This window comes from Salvelinus sp. IW2-2015, linkage group LG14 (genome assembly GCF_002910315.2).
Source record: "Salvelinus sp. IW2-2015 linkage group LG14, ASM291031v2, whole genome shotgun sequence".
Lineage (NCBI taxonomy): Eukaryota > Metazoa > Chordata > Actinopteri > Salmoniformes > Salmonidae > Salvelinus > Salvelinus sp. IW2-2015.
Genome location: NC_036854.1, coordinates 6,240,228 through 6,259,706, shown reverse-complemented (window position 1 = coordinate 6,259,706; position 19,479 = coordinate 6,240,228). Strand labels below are relative to the sequence as shown.

The 19,479-nt window shown below is 42.7% G+C and overlaps 1 protein-coding gene across 8 annotated transcripts in view; it reads right to left on the bottom strand.

Annotated features, from left to right (window-relative positions):
- The window catches only part of LOC111973259 (unconventional myosin-VI), a 93,850-nt gene that overhangs the window by 73,997 nt on the left and 374 nt on the right, over window positions 1-19,479 (bottom strand). The window lies entirely within an intron of this gene.

The window sequence follows — 19,479 nt, the reverse complement described above, 5'->3', positions numbered from 1 at the left end:
TTAGAGGCCTGTTCACGTTCCTAAAGCCATGAAACATTTATTCAATTTTGAAGAACAAAAAACACACACACTAGAACGAGGAGTGGGAGGCCCCGGTGCACGACTGAGCAAGAGGATAAGTACATTAGTGTCTAGTTTGAGAAACAGACACCTCACAAGTCCTCAACGGGCAGCTTCATTAAATAGTACGCGGGTATACCAGTCTCAACGTCAACAGTGAAGAGGCGACTCCGGGATGCTGGCCTTCTAGGCAGAGTTCCTCTGTCCAGTGTCTGTTCTTTTGCCCATCTTTATCTTTTCTTTTTATTGGCGAGTCTGCGATATGGCTTTTTCTTTGCAACTCTGCCTAGAAGGCCAGCATCCTGGAGTCGCTTCTTCACTGTTGACGTTGAGACTGGTGTTTTGCGGGTACTATTTAATGAAGCTGCCACACAACCAGCATGACTAAGTGTGCCTTGAATTCTAAATAAAATCAGTGTCACCAGCAAAGCCCCCCCACACCATCACACCTCCATGCTTCACGGTAGGAAACCTACTCCGCGAACCAAAAATCTCAAATTTGGACTCAGACCAAAAGGACAGATTTCCACCGGTCTAATGTCTATTGCTTGTGTTTCTTGGCCCAAGCAAGTCTCTTCTTCTTATTGGTGTCCTTTAGTAGTGATTTCTTTGCAGCAATTCGATCATGAAGGCCTGATTCACACAGTCTCCTCTGAACAGTTGATGTTGAGATGTGTCTGTTACTTGAACAAATTTATTTGGCCTGCAATTTCTGAGGCTGGTAATTCTAATGAACTTATCCTCTGCAGCAGAGGTAACTCTAGGTCTTCCTTTCCTGTGGCGGTCCTCATGAGAGCCAGTTTCATCATAGCGCTTGGTTTTTGCGACTGCACGTTTTCCCATATTGACTCACCTTCATGTCTTAAAGTAATGATGACTGTCGTTTCTCTTTGCTTAGTTGAGCTGGTCTTGCCATAATATGGACTTGGTCTTTTACCAAATAGGGTTAAATTTGGAATACCACTCCTACCTTGTCACAACACAACTGATTGGCTTAAAAGAAGGAAATAAATTCGACAAAGTAACTTAAGGCACACCTGTTAATTGAAATGCATTCAAGGTGACTACCTCATGAAGCTGGTTGGGAGAATGCCAAGAGTGTGCAAAGCAGTCAGCAATACAAAGGGTGGCTACTTAAAAGAAAATCTCATATATTTTGATTTGTTTAACTGTTTTTTTGGTTACTACATGATTCCATATGTGCCATTTCATAGTTTTGATGTCTTCACTATTACTCTACAATGAGTAAAACAGTAAAAAATAAAGAAAAACCCTGGAATGAGTAGGTGTGGGGACCTTCATTCATTCACTCTATCAATTCAGCCCTGTGTCAAGAGCAGAGTCTGCTTTCCACATTACTCTAAAAGGGACTCACTAGGATTCCAGAAATGTCCCTCTATCCAATCAGGCATAACAAAACATCAGTCAAAGGTTACTAGTAACTTATTGGCTGGGCTGTAAAACTCACCTGCCCTTGTAAGTTTTACACAACCTCATGCTGATGAGTACTCTTGAGAAAGATAGGCTAACTCCATCGGAAATACTAGGTCTATAAAGACTTTTTTCCTTTTGTCTGTCCATAATATCTTGCTACACTTGGACAATAACTCTTTGGCATCTGGCTAACGTCACTCTGACCAGTCTATTGAGGAGAAGGAAGTTCTCCCAATACGAAGACACGTGACATCAGAGCTGATGATGCAGGATCATTTGAATAGCAAGTCAAAGGTTAATTCCTGAAACCACATCAGGAGGTGGCGGGTACATGGAGTATTGCTACAGACCAAAAGGTTGCATATGTTCGAGTGACAGACAACGGTAGTATTTTAGCTAACCCTTTCCCTAACCTTAAGCAATCTTTAAGCAAAATTAACTCAGTTAGACATTACCTCAACACATACTACCACGTACTATACATGCCCACCCACTATTAAAACGTACAGCAAAGAATTGCTGATGCAGTACTCTAATATAGTCACATGAACCAAATGTGTTACTAGAACTGCCTGGAGGGTCGTTCCACCTCGAAAAGCACAAGAAAGAAGATTGACCCCCACCATCTCAGATTGTTCTGAAATCTGTTATTAGAAACAGATAAGATTCTTGCAGCATTTTGTTGAAATAATTTGATCTGAGAAATTCATCTAATTGTTTGCACCCAAATTGGCACTTAATTTAGAGGATTCGTATAATATTTCACTAAATATAGTATCTAACATCCGATTTGGACCAAACTTTTTCCTAACAATGACTTAGACATGAGGAATCCAAAGAAAGTCAAGTCACCCATGTAGTACGCAGCTGCGGCTCTGTATTTTGTTTCTTCATCCTGTGTAAAATGTATTCAGTGGATTTGGTTAAACATTTTTCCCCTATTCAGAGAAATTATTCATTGAAGTTAGATTTGTCCCCTCCAACATTCTAATATTACCAGGTTGAACACTAGATGGCACTGTTCCTGCTATTAGGTGAAAAATAGTTTGAAGAACCCCCCCCCCACGCACACATTGTTAAAGTGATAGTTCAAACAAATGACAAAATAAGTATTGGTTTCCTTACCCTGGACAAGATGACAGCAATCCATGCTTTGGTTGGGCACTTTTCAAATGCTAACTTTCTGGCATTTGTGTCACAAATTCATTGCAAGTCAATGGTACCTAAAAAAGCGTCCTCACACTGTAAACTGCGTTTATTTTCAGCAAACTTAACATGTGTAAATATTTGTATCAACATAACAAGATTCAACAGACAAACTGAACAAGTTCCACAGACATGTGACTAACAAATGGAATAATGTGTCCCTGACAAAAGGGCGGGGGGGGGGTCAAAAGTAACCGTCAGTATTTGGTGTGCGCCACCAGCTGCATTAAGTACTGCAGTGCATTCTCATCCTCATGGACTGCCACCAGATTTGCCAGTTCTTGGCTGTGAGATGTTACCCATTCTTCCACCCAAGGCACCTACAAGTCGCCTGACATTTCTGGGGGGGAATGGCCCTAGCCCTCACCCTTTGATCCAACAGCGTCCCAGACGTGTTTTAATGGGATTGAGATCCGGGCTCTTCACTGGCCATGCAGAACACTTACAATTCCTGTCTTGCAGGAAATTCACGCACAGAACGAGCAGTATGGCTGGGTGGCATTGTCATGCTGGAGGGTCATGTCAGGATGAGCCTGCAGGAAGGGTACCACGAGGGAGGTTTTATGTCTTCCCTGTAACGCACAGCGTTGAAGATTGCCTGCAATGACAAGCTCAGTCGATGATGCTGTGACACTGCCCCAGACCATGACAGACCCTCCACCTCGATCCCGCTCCAGAGTACAGGCCTCGTGTAACGCTCATTCCTTCGACGATAAACGCAAATCCGGCCATCACCCCGGTGAAACAAAAACCGCAACTCGTCAGTGAAGAGCACTTTTTTGCCAGTCCTGTCTGGTCCAGCGACAGTGGGTTTGTGCCCACAGGCGACATTTTTGCGCGGTGATGTCTGGTGAGACCTGCCTTACAAAAGGCCTACAAGCCCTCTGTCCAACTCCAGCCTATGCGGACAGTCTGAGCAACTGATGGAGGATTGTGCCGTTCCTTGGTGTAACTCGGGCAGTTGTTGTTGCCATCCTTTACCTGTCCCGCAGGTGTGATGTTCAGATGTACCGATCCTGTGCAGGTGTTGTTACACGTGGTCTGCCACTGCAAGGATGATTGGCTGTCCGTCCTGTCTCCCTGTAGCGCTGTCTTAGGCGTCTCACAGTACGGACATTGTAATTTATGCAGTCCTCATGCCTCCTTGCAGCATGCCTAAGGCACGTTCACGCAGATGAGCAGGGACCCTGGGCATCTTTCTTTTGGTGTTATTCCAGAGTCAGTAGAAAGCCCTCTTCCGTGTCCTAAGTTTTCATAACTGTGACCATAATTGCCTACCGTCTGTAAGCTGTTAGTGTCTTAACGACCGTTCCACAGGTGCATGTTCATTAATTGTTTATGGTTCACTGAACAAGCATGTGTTTAAACCCTTTACAATGAAGATCTGTGAAGTTATTTGGATTTTTACAAATTATCTTTGAAAGACATGGTCCTGAAAAAGGGACGTTTTTTTGTTGCTAAGTTTATATGAGCATTTATACACTTCATGTCTAAATCATCCTAATGTATCAACAACAAAAAATTGATTGTGTAACAACGATGTTAGTTTAGATGACTTGGATATGAAGCGCAAAAATTCAAATATAGGTACCATTTTCTTGCAATGAATTTGTGACACAAATGCTAAAAAAGTTAGCATTCGAAACAGTGTCCAACAAAACCACAGCATAGATTGCTGTCATATGAATCCTATAAATAAAAACGTGGGTGCTATGAATTAGCTTAAATTCTCAGGAAACAAATTATAATTCAACAGAATAATGTTTCTGTAATACTCGTCTTATGTTTCCAACTACAGAAACTATTTCAGAAAGATCTGAGACGGTCGGCGTCATGTCTTGCTGAAATGACATGGAAAGACACTGGAGCCTTGGAGAGCCATGCAGAGCGAGGCAAGACTGAAGCTCTCCTTCTGTATGTGTCAGAGAGAGTCCCATCACAGGGCTGACTGGCATACATCATGTATGCTCATTACCACATCAATTGGCATGTGAAATTAAAATCAGAAATGCAAACCAAGCACTGACTGCACATCTGCGAATGGCGTTTTTCCAATGCAGCTATTAATGATGGTGTGAAGGACTATCAGTCTAGCGTACAGACAACATGATAAATTGGGCAGATATCACATACGGCTGACTACAATTCCTCCCTCCTGATAACTGAGGGGACAGTAAACACAGTGATCGAAGCCATCGGACTCTGTCTGCGTCCCAATACTCTATTTAGTGCCATTTGGGTCTCCGTTTATATGATGGTAACACAGTAACAGAGTCACGCCTGATCATGTGATTTCAACATGCCGTTCTGGAGCGAGTACGAGTTGCTACTCTATTCAGGCAATCAATTAAAAGATTTCTGAACGCACTTGAGGTATGCCAGTCAATCTTCACAGCTCATGCCATTGATCAATAAACTACTGTAAGGCACTCCGGCACATCTGAAATAGGTTGAGCAATGTGCATTTGAAGAAAATATGTTACCAATCCCTGGGCAGAGGAAAGGGCACGCCGAGACTTATTTGCCTGGCCTTGTGACAAGGGCTGCACCTTATTCCCTGTGTAGGACTAGTGCCTAGCCTGGCTCATATGGCTGTGGTGTAAAAAAAAAAGTTTTTTAATTGTGCACTATATAGTGAATAGGGTGCCATTTGAGACGCAAATAAAGTCCTGCTGTGATGTATTGCTGCATCATGGCAACTCCAGCACGGAGACCGGGCAAATAAGAGAAGACATTTTCACAGAGATTGGGGGGGGGGGGGGGGGGGCATGACACGCTGGCTCGACACACCTACTAGGACAATGCTTGCTTGCGTAACAAGGAGGTATTCGCTTATCAGCCCACGTCTTACAATTTACATAATAAGCAAAGAAATTTGAGGAAGACATCAAGGCCAGTAATTGGTTCTGACATGAACAACTTGAGCAATGCACTGCTCTTTTTCAGTAACATTCGCTCTTCAAAATATAGGCCTAACTCAAAGAAGCTCAGCATACAACATGGAAAATGACATGGGAACTGAAGGGTTGACAGCCTAACTAACTAAACCACAAAACTTTGCTTTACAGTCATAATGAGCCCAGCTGTAGTCGGGTACATTAGCAGCAACAAGGCGACATATGCACTACCGTCATGAAGAGTTAGCCCAGCATTATGCCATCGTGATGAACCAGTTGCATTCCGGGTTGGAGGCGCGCTGTGTTAAGCAGTGCGGCTTGGTTGGGTTGTGCTTCGGCGGAAGCGTGGCTTTTGACCTTCGTCTCTCCCGAGCCCGTATGGGAGTTGTAGCGATGAGACAAGATAGTAATTACTAGCAATTGGATACCACAACAATTGGGGAGAAAAGGGGATACATTTTTTTTTAAATTTAAAATAATAAAAATAATTAAAAAAAGAGCAGCAGTTCCCAAATTAGGGGTCGCCTGATATGAAAATGTGGTTGCAGGAAAATTTCCCAAATCCAGAGAAACTAATATATATACACACACACAAAAAAAACTGATTGTCTTTGTCTCAAAATCATTGTAAATGTGGTTAACCTTAATGAAAATTATTCAAATCTAAAAGACACAATTAAACCAACCAATGGGAATAGTCCACTTGACCATTGCCCTTGAATCATTCCCACAGTTCATGGCTAGGCTCGCTACGAAACGACCCACTATGACAGAGACTTTCATATTACTGCCCAAAATAATGTATGGGGAGGCAGAAGGCACAGAAACTCACATCAATACTAAGGGAGGCTAAGACGCCCATGCATTGTGAGGGAGGCTAAGACGCCCATGCATTGACTTCTGTTTGCTATACATGTCGGGGGATACTATTCACAAAGAAATATTGTTCGGTCTCACAATTCACAAGCATGAAACAGCACAGGGGATGTTCAGGGTGCTGCCTGGCTATATTGACGAAAAACAGATCCCATGGGGTTAAATGGTGGGCTTCCGCAACAGATGGGGCTCCATCTATGGCGGGCCGGCATCTGCACTCTAGTTATGAATGGTGTCTCCCGCTGTCATATGGGCGCAATGTATGATACAACGAGAGCAACTGTCGGCAAGAGCTGATCACAGAACTGAGATTTATTAGCTAGCTTGCTGTTGCTAGCTAATTTGTCCTGGGATATATAAACATTGGGTTATTTTACCTAAAATTCACAATGTCCTCTACGCCGACAATGAATCCACAGATGAAAAGGGTAACGTTAAACCGAGTTAGTTTCTAGTCATCACTCCTTCTCTAGTCTTCTTTGGACTTCATATGGCGGTTGGCAACCAACTTTGAGGTGCATTACCACCACCAACTGGAGTGTGGACCTCAGTTCATCTTTCAATCACCCATGTGAGTATATCTCCTAACAACCAATGAGATGGCACGTGGGTATATGCTCCTAAATACCAATGAGGAGATGGGAGAGACAGGACTTGCAGCATATTGAGCGTCTCAAATAGAACCAAGCACGCGACGCGGTCGGTGTGGTCAGCATGTTAGAATGTTTTTCCATTGACAGCTACAGCCTCACAATAAAAAAAACAAAAAACATGGGCTGTTAATCACAAATGTCTTCATATGGTTGAGATCACGAGAATGTTTAGATATGAAAATTGGGTCATTGGGAACCCCTGTGTTAGAGAGAAAGACCCCACAAAGATTCAGAACATGAAAATCATACGCATCTTCATAAAATGTATTGGATTACATAAAATGTCATCACCAAAGCACGTTTTCACCCACTCTGGGCAGAGTGGGTGGACACGCTACTCTCCCTCTTCTGAGGATTCCACAATCTGACAAACAGCAGGAGGCAAATATGGAAGAAGAGCTTAGGAAGGATGCCATGAGGGGTGGGAGTGTGTTTGTGTGTGTATTTGTTTTGGGAGACATAGCCAAGCCTGTTCACCCTAACCAAATGTTGTTGTTTGTTTTTTTAAAGGGACAGTTCTGTGAAGACAGTTAACCAATGGTATTCATTTGAACGTTCAGGCCAATAGCAGCGGCAGGTTGAAGTTTCTTGTATGTATCTGAAGAGGAGCTGGAGATCAAGGCAGACTGTAGCCTTTCCATTCTAAAGTAAGACACTGCTACCTTAGCAGAGGAAATAGTTGAGAGGCAGTGTTTGAATGGGCTGCGAGTTATGCATGTTGGGGCCTACTCTTCACTCTGCCACAGCTGGAACAAAACAGAGGATTGTTGGAGTATTGTCTGGACTGTCCGCTGCACACAGAGCTTACTGTCATGGTAAAGCAGTCACGTGGTGAAGAGACAAAAAGAGAGAGGCAGCATCCCAAAATACACATTACTTTAGACCAGAGACTAGGGGCCCTGGTCAAAAGCAGTGCACTATACAGAGCATAGGGTACCATTTGACACACAGACAGCTTCTGAACACAAAACCCTGTGATAGGTTCAGAAACAATGGGCCTGGAGGCTGTGCTGAATGTGCCAAGAAGAGCAAAAGAGCTGAGCCTTCAAAGCCTTGTGAATCTGCCTGCAAAGCCTCAATTTCTATGACACTCAGCCTTTCTATGGTTATGCGTAGCTCTCTAAAGATAGCATATTACTGGTATGAACTATCGTTTCCTGTTTAATATGATTGGTTATCAGATATATCAATTATTGCAGCCTGCAAAACGTAAGCTAATGGTGGTATGAGCTCAGAGTGGGAGAGGCCTACTCCAGCAGACTAGTGTGTACTTTAATACCATATGTCATGCTTAATAACTCTCTCTCAGTTAGAACTTGCATCACGGAGTAAGAGTCAGGTGGTGGTGGTTTGTCGAGACATGACCCACGTCCCAGAGAGAGAGACTATAAAAGTGTGACTTCCCTGCCCTGAAGGGTGCGTCGGTTTGCCCTAGAACAGTCTGTACATACCTGACAAAAACAGGTTTTGAAACTATAGAGACCTAATGATTTAAGTTAACACCTTTAGGATACATCTTGTTATAACTATGTAGGGAATTCAATTTCTCACTGTCATGCTCACGCAACAGAAATGTTTTTTTTCCTCAGACAGTGTTCCACCCATAGAAATAGAATGAGTAGAACCGGTTCGAAACCTCAGAAATTGGTCTGGTAAACTCATTCTAAGGTTCCTGACTGATGGTTCCTGACTGCAGGTCAGAAATAGGGCTTTCATCCATGCCCTGTTAACTGGAGCTGACATAGGCTCAGCAGGAGTAGTTCCCTGATCCTGGTTCCAGCCAGTCTGGTCTAGGAAGGTAATGCCTACGAGGGTCACACTCACCAGTCTAGGGTTTAAACAAGGGTTTTAAACTCAGGAGGTAGCCAAAAGTAACTGAACTTGGCCTGTATTACTGCTCCTGTTTAAATTTGACAACATTTCTCCAGTTTGTGTGCCCAGTGAGTGATTGACCCAGTATAGGCAACTGTACAAAAGCTGAAGCATTACTCTCCTAAAGCCAAGCCTTGCTCAAACTATGAGTGTAAAAGGATAAGAAGATTACCAGCTTTTTGCTATTGAAGTGGACAGGAATCTCCTCCCCTCCCGAGTCCCCCTCCATTCCTACAGACTCCATTTTGTGAACTCCCTCCCAGTCCAGTGAATTTGGTTTTGATGAGGTCAGCAGATGCAGTGAATCCAAAGCCTAACTTCAACCTACAACCCCTGTTACACAGCTTAAAGATTGACAAGAATCATCTTCCTCAAGACTAACACCATTAAAAAGGTTCTCAGAGGGACTCTACAACTTAAAAGTTAAACATTGGACAAATTCTACAGGTCTAGTGGATCGAATCCATTCCTTCCTAATTCCTATTTCATACAGTTGTTTAGGGGTGTTGGGCATACAGTGCATTCGGAAAGAATTCAGACCCCTTGACTTTTTACACATTGTTACGTTACAGCCTTATTCTAAAATGGATTATAAATTGTTCTACACACAATGCCTCATTATGACAAAGTGAAAACAGGTTTTTAGAAATGTTAAATTGAAAATAAAATTACATAAGTATTCAGACTCTTCACTCAGTTGAAACACCTTTGGCAGCGATTACAGCCTCGAGTCTTTTTGGGTATGAAGTTACAAGTTTGGGACACAGCTGTATTTGGGGAGTTTCTCCCATTCGGCTCTACAGATCCGCTCAAGCGGATTGTATGGGGAGCGTCGCTGCACAGCTGTTTTCAGGTCTCTGCAGAGATGTTTGATTGGGTTCAAGTCCGGGCTCTGGCTGGGCCACTCAAGGACATTCAGAGACTTGCCACTTCTATGTTGTCTTGGTTGTGTGTTTAGGGTTGTTGTCCTGCTGGAAGGTGAACCGTCGCCCCAGTCGGAGGTCCTGAACGCTCTGGAGCAGGTTACCAAGGAACTCTGTACTTTGCTCCCTTCAGCTTTGCCTTGATCCTGACTAGTCTCCCAGTTCATGCCGCTGAAAAACATCCCCACAGCATGATGCTTCCACCACCATGCTTCACTGTAGGAATGGTTACAGGTTTCCTCCAGACACGACACTTCAGGCCAAAGAGTTCAATCTTGGTTTCATCAGACCAGAGAATCTTGTTTCTCATGGTATGAGTCCTTTAGGTGCTTTTTGGCTAACTCCAAGCGGGCTGTCATGTGCCTTTTACTGAGGAGTGGTTTCCGTCTGGCCACTCGACCATATAGGCCTGATTGGTTGAGTGCTGCAGAGATGGCGGTCCTTCTGGTTCTCCCATCTCCACAGAGGAACTCCGGAGCTCTATCAGAGTGACCATCGGGTTCTTGGTCAACCTCCCTGACCAAGGCCCTTCTCCCCCAATTGCTCAGTTTGGCGGGGCATCCAGTCTAGGAAGAGTCTAATTGGTTCCAAACTTCTTCCATTTAAGAATGATGGAGGTCACTGTGTTCTTGGGGACCGTTCGATGCTGCAGAAATGTTTTGGCGCCCTTCCCCAGATCTGTGCCTCGACACAATCCTGTCTGTCTGAGGTCTACGGACACTTTCTTCAACCTCATGGCTTGGTTTTTGCTCTGACATAGACAGGTGTGTGCCTTTCCAAATCATGTCCAATCAATTGAATTTACCACCGTTGGACTCCAATCAAGTTGTAGAAACATCTAAAGAATGATCAATGGAAACAGGATGCACCTGAGCTAAATTGAGTCTCATAGCAAACGGTCTGAATACTTATGTAAATAAGGTGTTTATTTTTATACATTTGCACAACATTTCTAAAAACCTGTTGTTTTCGCTTTGTCATTATGGGGTAAATTTGTTAAGACTGATGAGGAAAAACACACATTTAATCCATTTTAGAATAAGGCTGTAACATGACATGTGGAAGAAGGGAAGGGGCCTGAATACTTTCCGAAAGCACTTTAAATAACAATTGTCCAAATTCAGTCCAACTTTAATCCACAAAAAGATTAGCAAATGTTTTGCCCCTAATGAACTGAGCAGCATTTCTGCCTAAGCATAGACGAGAGGATTTGATCACCATTGCACTGCACTAGATCTAGACTATATCCACTGGTATTATTGAAAAGTCAAACTGACTAAAGGGCCAGAGTGGCTTACAGATCACAAATTATTACCAGAAATTAAAGTATCAGTAAAACAATGAAAAGGAGCTTAACATGTTCACTGTCAATTCACTTCTAATGTGCCCAGCCTTACGGCACCACAGCTTCCAGGAACATTTCAACTCCTCCAGCAAGAAGCCCATCACTATTCAAGTTCATATTAAAAGTTCACATTCTCTTGTATTTTATTTCCAATCATGCTTCTCGAGTCGTGAGCCATCATCTTTGATTCCATCGTCACATACAACGATTCATGCCAATCTTCCATTGACACACTGTATGCATAGGCTAATTGTGGTGCGAGTCACTCAAATAAGGATTCCGCTCACTGAAAACGAGACAGCACTGGGGCCCTGTCTGTGCAGTCGGTCTTTTGTCAACTAACCCCTAAGATAACTTCCTCTACCGCCAGTCCCTCGAGACATAGACAAAATCTCTTCCCCACAATCTTGTCTTTTCAGGCGTACAGTAATCTCTTTGCTGTGTGAACACCACTGATTATTCTACGTGCACATCCCAAACGGCACCCTATTCCCTTTAAAGCGCACTACTTTTGACCAGGGCCCATAGGTCTCTGGCCATAAGTAGTGCACTAGGGTGCCATTTGGGACTCAACCAGAGACTCTACAGACGCCCACAATGAATAGAGGGGAAGCCTCGGTGGCGCCACGGTCGGAAGACACTCCAATAGCAACAGAGGCACACTGCCGACCAAAGAACCAGGAGAGGAGTCCCCACTTCCCCCAGAGGCCATCAATCTTATCCAGCTAAAGAGAACATGGAAAACACATGGAGACACTGACTGAGCCAAATGGGCCTGGAAGGGAAACAGTGGTGGCCTCTCACACACACTAGGCCCAGGAAACCCAGACTGACAAACCCACAGTAGAGTCTGGAGGCCCCAAGCTGCTTATCCCACTGTGTTTCTTAGAAGCACTAGTTGAGTATCAGCAGCGGTACAGGATGGAGAGCAACACAGTGGAGAGCTAAGTTTAGTAAAAAGCTATACATGATTAAAAGCGATAGAGACACGTGAATAATGGATGCTGTAGCTAAAAGCTGATAAAAATAAATGTTTTTAAAAGAAGTGAATGCTCATCCCATGGGCGAGGCAAAACTTTCCACTACTCTATAGAACCAGAATGTTTCTGTGTAGAAAAATTGCCACCAAAAAAAAAAGTCCCTCAATTAAAAGTGAAAAAAAAAAAGCACTGATCTATTATTCCCTTTTATGTCACAGGGTTGGGATAAGGGAGCGGATGGAATAATATGGGTCAAAGTTCACCTTGAATAAGCTTTACCCATACATAGCCCACAAGACATGCCACCAGGGGTCTCTTCACAGTCCCCAAGTACAGAACAGAGGCTAGGAAATGCACCTTGAGTAACTCAAGCTAGAAGTAAAACCTGATAAATAATTTTTTTTTTTTTTTTTTTTTAAATCATCGATGAAACACCTCATGGAACCACACGGACTGTGGGGAGACACAACTGTAAATATTTTATCAATATAACGTAGTACATTTGTAATATTGGAGCAATGTAAACATGTATAACGCAATGTCTTGTATGATGTATTGTTTTATTATGATGTATTGTTTTATTCCTATTTGGACCCCAGGAAGAGCAGCTGCTGCCTTGGTAGCTAACGGGGATCCTAATTAGGGTTGTCACGATACCAGTATTGCGATACGGGATTTTCCATGGCATAAAAGGAAAACACAAAGCAGACTAAACTCTTTGGTCCATTAAAGTACTGTATGCAAAATATCCCGGGGGAAAAACGTGACTCAGGGTGACAACATAAGGCCGCTTGTTCCAACATTAGAACTTTTTCCTCAAGAAATTCAGTCCGCTTTATGTTTTGTTACCTTGCCACGATACCTCACCCCTAATAAATACAATACTGAACAAAAATATAAAACAACATGTAAAGTGTTGGTCCTATGTTTCAATAGTTGAAATAAAAGATCAGAAATGTTCCACCGATACAAACAAATTCTCAAATTTTGTGCACTAATTTCTTTACATTCCTGTTAGTGAGCATTTCTCCTTTGCCAAGATAATTCATCCACCTAACAGTTGTGGCATATCAAGAGGCAGATTACACAGGTGGACATTGTGCTGGGACAACAAAAAAAGGCAACCAAAACATGCAGCTGTGTCACACCTCAATGCCACAGGTGTTTCAAGTTGATGGAGCGTGCAATTGGCACACTGACTGCAGGAATGTCCACCAGAGCTGTTGCCAGAGAATTGAATGTTCATATCTCTACCATAAGCCACCTCCAGTGTCATTTTAGAGAATTTGGCAGTACGTCCAACCGGCCTCACAACCGCAGACCACGTGTAACCATGCCAGCCCAGGATCCCCACATCCAGTTTATTCACCTTCGGGATCGCCAGAGACAAGCCACCCAGACAGCTGATGAAACTGTGGGTTTGCACATCCTAAGAATTTCTACACAACATCTCAGGGAAGCACATCTGCATGCTCGTCATCTTCACCAGGATCTTGACCTGACTGTAGTTCGGCGTCGTAACCGACTTCAGTGGGCAAATGCTCACCTATGATTGCCACTGGCACGCTGGAGAATGTTGTTCTCTTCATGGATGAATACCGGTTTCAACAGTACCAGGAAAATGGCAGACATGTATTGCGTCATGTTGGCGACAGGTTGCTGCACAATTTCTGAAAGCTGAAAATGTTCCAGTTCTTCCAGACATGTCACCTTCCATTGAGCATGTTTGGGATGCTCTGGTTCGACAACACGTTCCTGTTCCTGCCAATATCCAGCAACATCTCACGGCCATTGAAGAGAAGTGAGACAACATTCCACGGGCCACAAACAACCTGATCAACTTTATGCGAAGGAGATGTGTTGCGCTGCATGAGGCAAATGGTGGTCACACCGGACACTAACTGGTTTTCTGCTCCACGCCTCTATTTAAAAACAAAAGAAGGTATCTTTGACCAACAGATGCATATCTGTATTCCGAGTCATGTGAAATTCATAGATTAGGGCCAAATTAATTTACTTCATAAGGAAATCAGTCAATTGAACTGTAACTGAGTAAAATATTTGAAAATGTTGCATCTATATTTTTGTTCAGAATAAATACCTAATGAGCCTTCAGGGACGGCAATGGAAGGAATAAATAATACATTAATATATTACAAATGGAAACTCCTCATGCTTGAGTCAACAGCAACTTTAGTCTAAACTCATAGCTTAGAGCACTAGCTGGCTGCTGACAGTGAAAAGAGAAGCAAATAAGTGGATTTAATAGGCCTTTGTCTAGCCTGTGCGTTGTGGCTGTGTGTACAAGGCCTATTCAGCCTTGGGCACTGGTATAAAAGCGATCAAGCTGATACTCAAATCACCAAATATTGCCGAGATACACACTTCCTATCAGCAACAACACTAAAACATACAAAATACATACGGGTATTGGGCAATTCCATGGTAACAGAAGGACAAGGAGACAGATTTTTACCTTAAACATCCATGTAAAATTGACAAAACCACATTTTAGGTTAATTGAAGAACAGTGCATATCTCGTGAAAATCTCCCTCAGTTTTTCTGTGACCAAGTTCTCCAAAAACTCTTAAAATGTCTACACTGAATTAAGATTGAAAGTCAGCAGAAAGAATGGGGTGTCAAATATGACACCTTGAGTTTGAAAAAAAATCTATTTTGGTTATTGAACTACAGTAAATGAAGTGGATTAACACCTGAATGACATCATGGGTCCCTGATGTGTACTATACAGAAATTATACTTATAGATATGTGATGTGTTCATTGTGATGCATCCTGAATAAGTACACAAAAAGGTAGAAACATGCAACATCCTCCTTCTGCATGTTTGGGTATTATTTGACACATTGGCTATTATTCTAATTCTAAAACGAAACAAAATGTTGATATTAGTTGGCAAGGGTCTTAACGTCAACATTATTGGGTTGAGGCATTTCTAATAGAAAATAGCTACCAGAAAGTCTTAAAAGCAAAACACCCATTTTCCATCTGTTAAACCAGAATTCAAAAAGGCTTAGCTTATTCAAAATCTTTAGATTGGAAAAAAAAGTATACATGCCTTAATTTCTCATAAATAGACCCTTTGCTTTCATTTGACACCAAATTGTATGCTCTCTTATTAACTTCACGTTGGTGCTCTTGGGTCCTTTTACATGGAAATGGCCTACGTTAACTGTAGCGTGCACTGTAGACTAAACCATGTAGGCTATTGTCCTTACAGCCTATCTGGTACAGAGACACACAGATAGAGACTAACGCCATTTCTGAGGGCAGCCTTGGCTTGAGGTTCCAAAGGTCAAAAACTTGTGAGCTCTGGCATCAGGGACGAGGTATAATGCGATGTATGTTACACTACCTGCCTTAATTATGTCTGGGTTCATTTGCATGCGTGTTGCCAGCGAAATCACGTAAGGCATTAAGTTAGGCAATAAGGCCAAGTTCACAGCTGAGCTATGGAGGGAGAAAAACAAATGAACTGAAGATTCGAGCCCACTCCCAAAACGCAACAGTGGTAAGTGGTAACAATGTCATACCAAATGTGCCATGGGCAGTAATAAAGATTCAGTTAGTACAGAGGCTCAGCCATTTGGTTTAGGAAGGGAAGAAAGAAAGAAAACATTCCTTAATGGTATCATATAGATGTGACAGATTGGGGGGAAAAAGTCTTAATTAGAAAGATGAATACAATTCCACGCTTATTCACAATGCGAATATGGTCATATCGCGTATGACCTCTAGGGGGCAATGAAGTTCTATCTACCGCAGTCAGTCTGAATCTCAAACTGAACAATATGCCCATAAGCCCTTTATCGAGTGGGCACTTGCTGTTTTGTTCGATAGTGATCACTAGTCTGCAAGTGTTTTGGCCAAAATGAGCATGGAGACGATGCACACTCGATGTCCCAACTGCCACTTATCAATATTTAAAAATTCTAAATCCATTCGCTAGCATTGTTTCCCACAACCCGTTGTTGCATGCCTCACTCGCTATGAAACACAGATACTGGGGCAGAGACAAACTCGCCCTGACAAAGTTGTAAAGTATATATCGGTCACCAGTGATTTCATCAGCTGATTTAGTTTGCTGTAGCCTGTCCGCTGCTAGGTAGATTCCCTGACAAACACAGGGATGGAATTTTAGCTAGCTAGCCAAAGATGTTGGGCACTGCACTGATAAACAGTGTGTAACTTGTCACGTATTTACAATAGTTTGACAGCTTGCTGATGAAGTTGTAGACATGTTCGCAGCAGTCAGTCTGTACTTCAGCATGTTTCCAAAGCAACAATCGATACGTTGTAACATTGGGCCCGCTAAAAGCACAGGCAGCAGTATTGACTCAGGGCAGAGCAGGCTGTTTGCTGCTGTTGCTTGCCTTTCTCTGCCATTTTTCCAACGATTACGTGCGGAGTGCTTTCTATCCATGGCAAATAATTTGAAAGATGTCTCCTACTAACGTTACAGCACTGATGTGTTAAGTATTCACCTGTTAGTGGAAGTTGTGTGATAACTGCACTAGGATTTTTATTTTGTGGAAGAAAGTTTTGGTTAGGGATTTTTTAAATTAACGTTAACATCCCAATTGCATTTAAAGGTGAATGTTTACACACCTACACATCAGAACATACTTTCTTTTACGTGCTAATTGCACAACGAAAGAAAAACTAAACTTTCCTTTCACAGCTCCAACCTCCATTGCCCTTCAATCTACATCTCTTGTCCTGCACAACAAAGCTAGTTTGGTGGACTTATTATGAATGTGTGTGTACGTACAACAGACACAGCACCTGGAGGAGAGGCTCGATAGCCTACACCGCAAACTGTGTAAGATGACACTCCTCATCACACTAAACTGAGACTTCAGTCTGATCACTGGGGCATGACTAATTCAGCTCACATTACACTCATTACAAAAGGTGATGGGGTCTGGAACCTTACATAGAGCATCATACCATCCAGAAACACGATCTATTTGTGCAGTCCCGTCCCCATTCTGTCATCACTGGCACCCACCACACTACGGTGGCGGTTAGCCTTAAATCTGCTTCGGTTATGGGTGGAGTCAATTGCTCCATCCCAAATAGTAACTTATTCCCTATATAGGAGCACTACTTTTGATCAGGACCCCGGTCTAATGTAGGGCACTATCAAGGATGCAGCCAATGCCTGATGAAAGGGTCACAGTAACCCTGGCTGGGCCAATGTGTGGGATGTTGTTTTAGAAAAACGTCTCCAAGTTTCACAATCAACACAGTAATCAAATAAGTAACCAGTGAGATTGCATTTTACAGCCTCAAAAACCTTGTGTTTTATAGTGTACGCGCAGCACCAGTAAATCCAGAGGCCTTCATACAGGGTATGACGCCATACCATATCTCAAGAGCAAGATGTAAAAGTAGGCTACAATCATTCCAATCCCAGTTAAAATGAAACTGCTTTTAAGCATCTAGGCAGGCTGGCTTTAGGACCACACGGAGCATTGCCTGGAGAGAAGCTGCCAGCCTGCCACGCCTTTCATTAAAAAAATTAAAACGTAGAGATGGGGCCAGATGGCTGACCAGCAAAGTAAACTGTTTAGGCAGTGCGCTGATTGCTTGAAATTTAACATGGCATTTGAACTTGGCCTTGTATGCCTCATCCAGATGTTTTATGCACCGGTTACTTTCAATATTAATGTCAGCATAGGAGGCGTGTCCAATATGCTAGTGGCTTCCCCTAAAGTAAATTTAATTAAATGTGCCAAGATTTCCTATATAATGTCTATACAGAAATAAAATAATTCAAATACTACACCAGAGAGCATGATTTGACCACAGAGGATCATTAGTCTTTTAAAAAGTGAGCTGTGGATTGTTTTAAGCGCGCAATTTGGGCAGCGCTCACCGCAAATCGTCTATCAAATAGCTGATTGTTGAGTTGCAGAGGTCAATGAAAAGCAGGTAAATACACCTAGCTCAATATTTTTTAAATACAATTGTTGGAAAAACTGTTTGCTGTAAGGAAAATACTAATCTGTCTCTAGTTATCTTACTTCTCAACTCCCAACTGAGCGCACAGTAGCCTATCTTACTGGCACCAGCGGAAAGCATCAGCCACATGCCAGGGAGTGCATGCATATTCACTGTCTTCATCATTGGATCAGTACCACTGGAACATTTTCCAGCTGAACTGACACCACTGCCTTCATATGAATCAGGTTAACTTTAGTGAACTTCTGAAAAATTGAGAATGGTCCTCCCCTTCCTCCTATAAGGAGCCTCCACTGGGTCTCGCCAGTATGGTCTTCAAAATAAACAAACAAAAAACAGGTTAGTTCAGGAGCTGGGTGGTAAAGTGAGCATTTCCTGAAAAGGACTCAAAGTTTTAATTCTCTCAACTTTTACTAGCAGGATGTCACAGGTACTACACCTCTGTGGCAAAAAGCAGCAGTATCACTGTGACATGACTCATACCAATTCACTCTCGTAAAACCAGGTAGGGAAATTACCAAAGATCATAGTGCCTCGAAAAACGATGACAAATAATGTTCTGTAGAAAACGTCCCTCCATAAACAGTGGGATCAATGGGAAATTGTCAACTTGACAGCTCTAGTTCTTTCCATCATCTGTGGTCTGTCTGGTCTAGTTGTCAGACACGAGAACAGCGTTGCTTAAACTGCACACACACTGAACTCTTATGTAATCATTAACAGAAAATGTAGAATTTTCAGAACAGTAGGCTACACATGTGAAAAGAGCATAGGCATTAGTTATTGCGATCATAACGAGAACACGCACACCTGTGTGTCCATATATGACATCTCTGTTTCTATTTTCAACACTGTGTACTGTAAGATGTATGCGGGCCTAGGCCCATACTTCATTAGCACTGTGGGAAGACAATGAATACAAAAACCGGTACACCGCGGCCAGGGGACAAGTAAGGGTTCCATTAATCCTCGGAGTCGCGTTGATGATGCATGATTGACAGGATTATATTGGAATAGAACTATTCGTTGGAACGGTTATAAAACAACCGTCTGGCATCGCCTATAGTGCACGCTCTGAAGCTGGGAAACGACTGAACTGAAGAGTGGTGTAATGAACCTTCAGTGATTCCCACATTGTTCGGTCCTGGAGTGTTTGTCAAATGTCGAATTTTCCAGATATACGTTCATATCATTCGAAACCTGTAGTGTTTTCTGAAAGGGAGCATTGCTTTCAGCGACAATGGC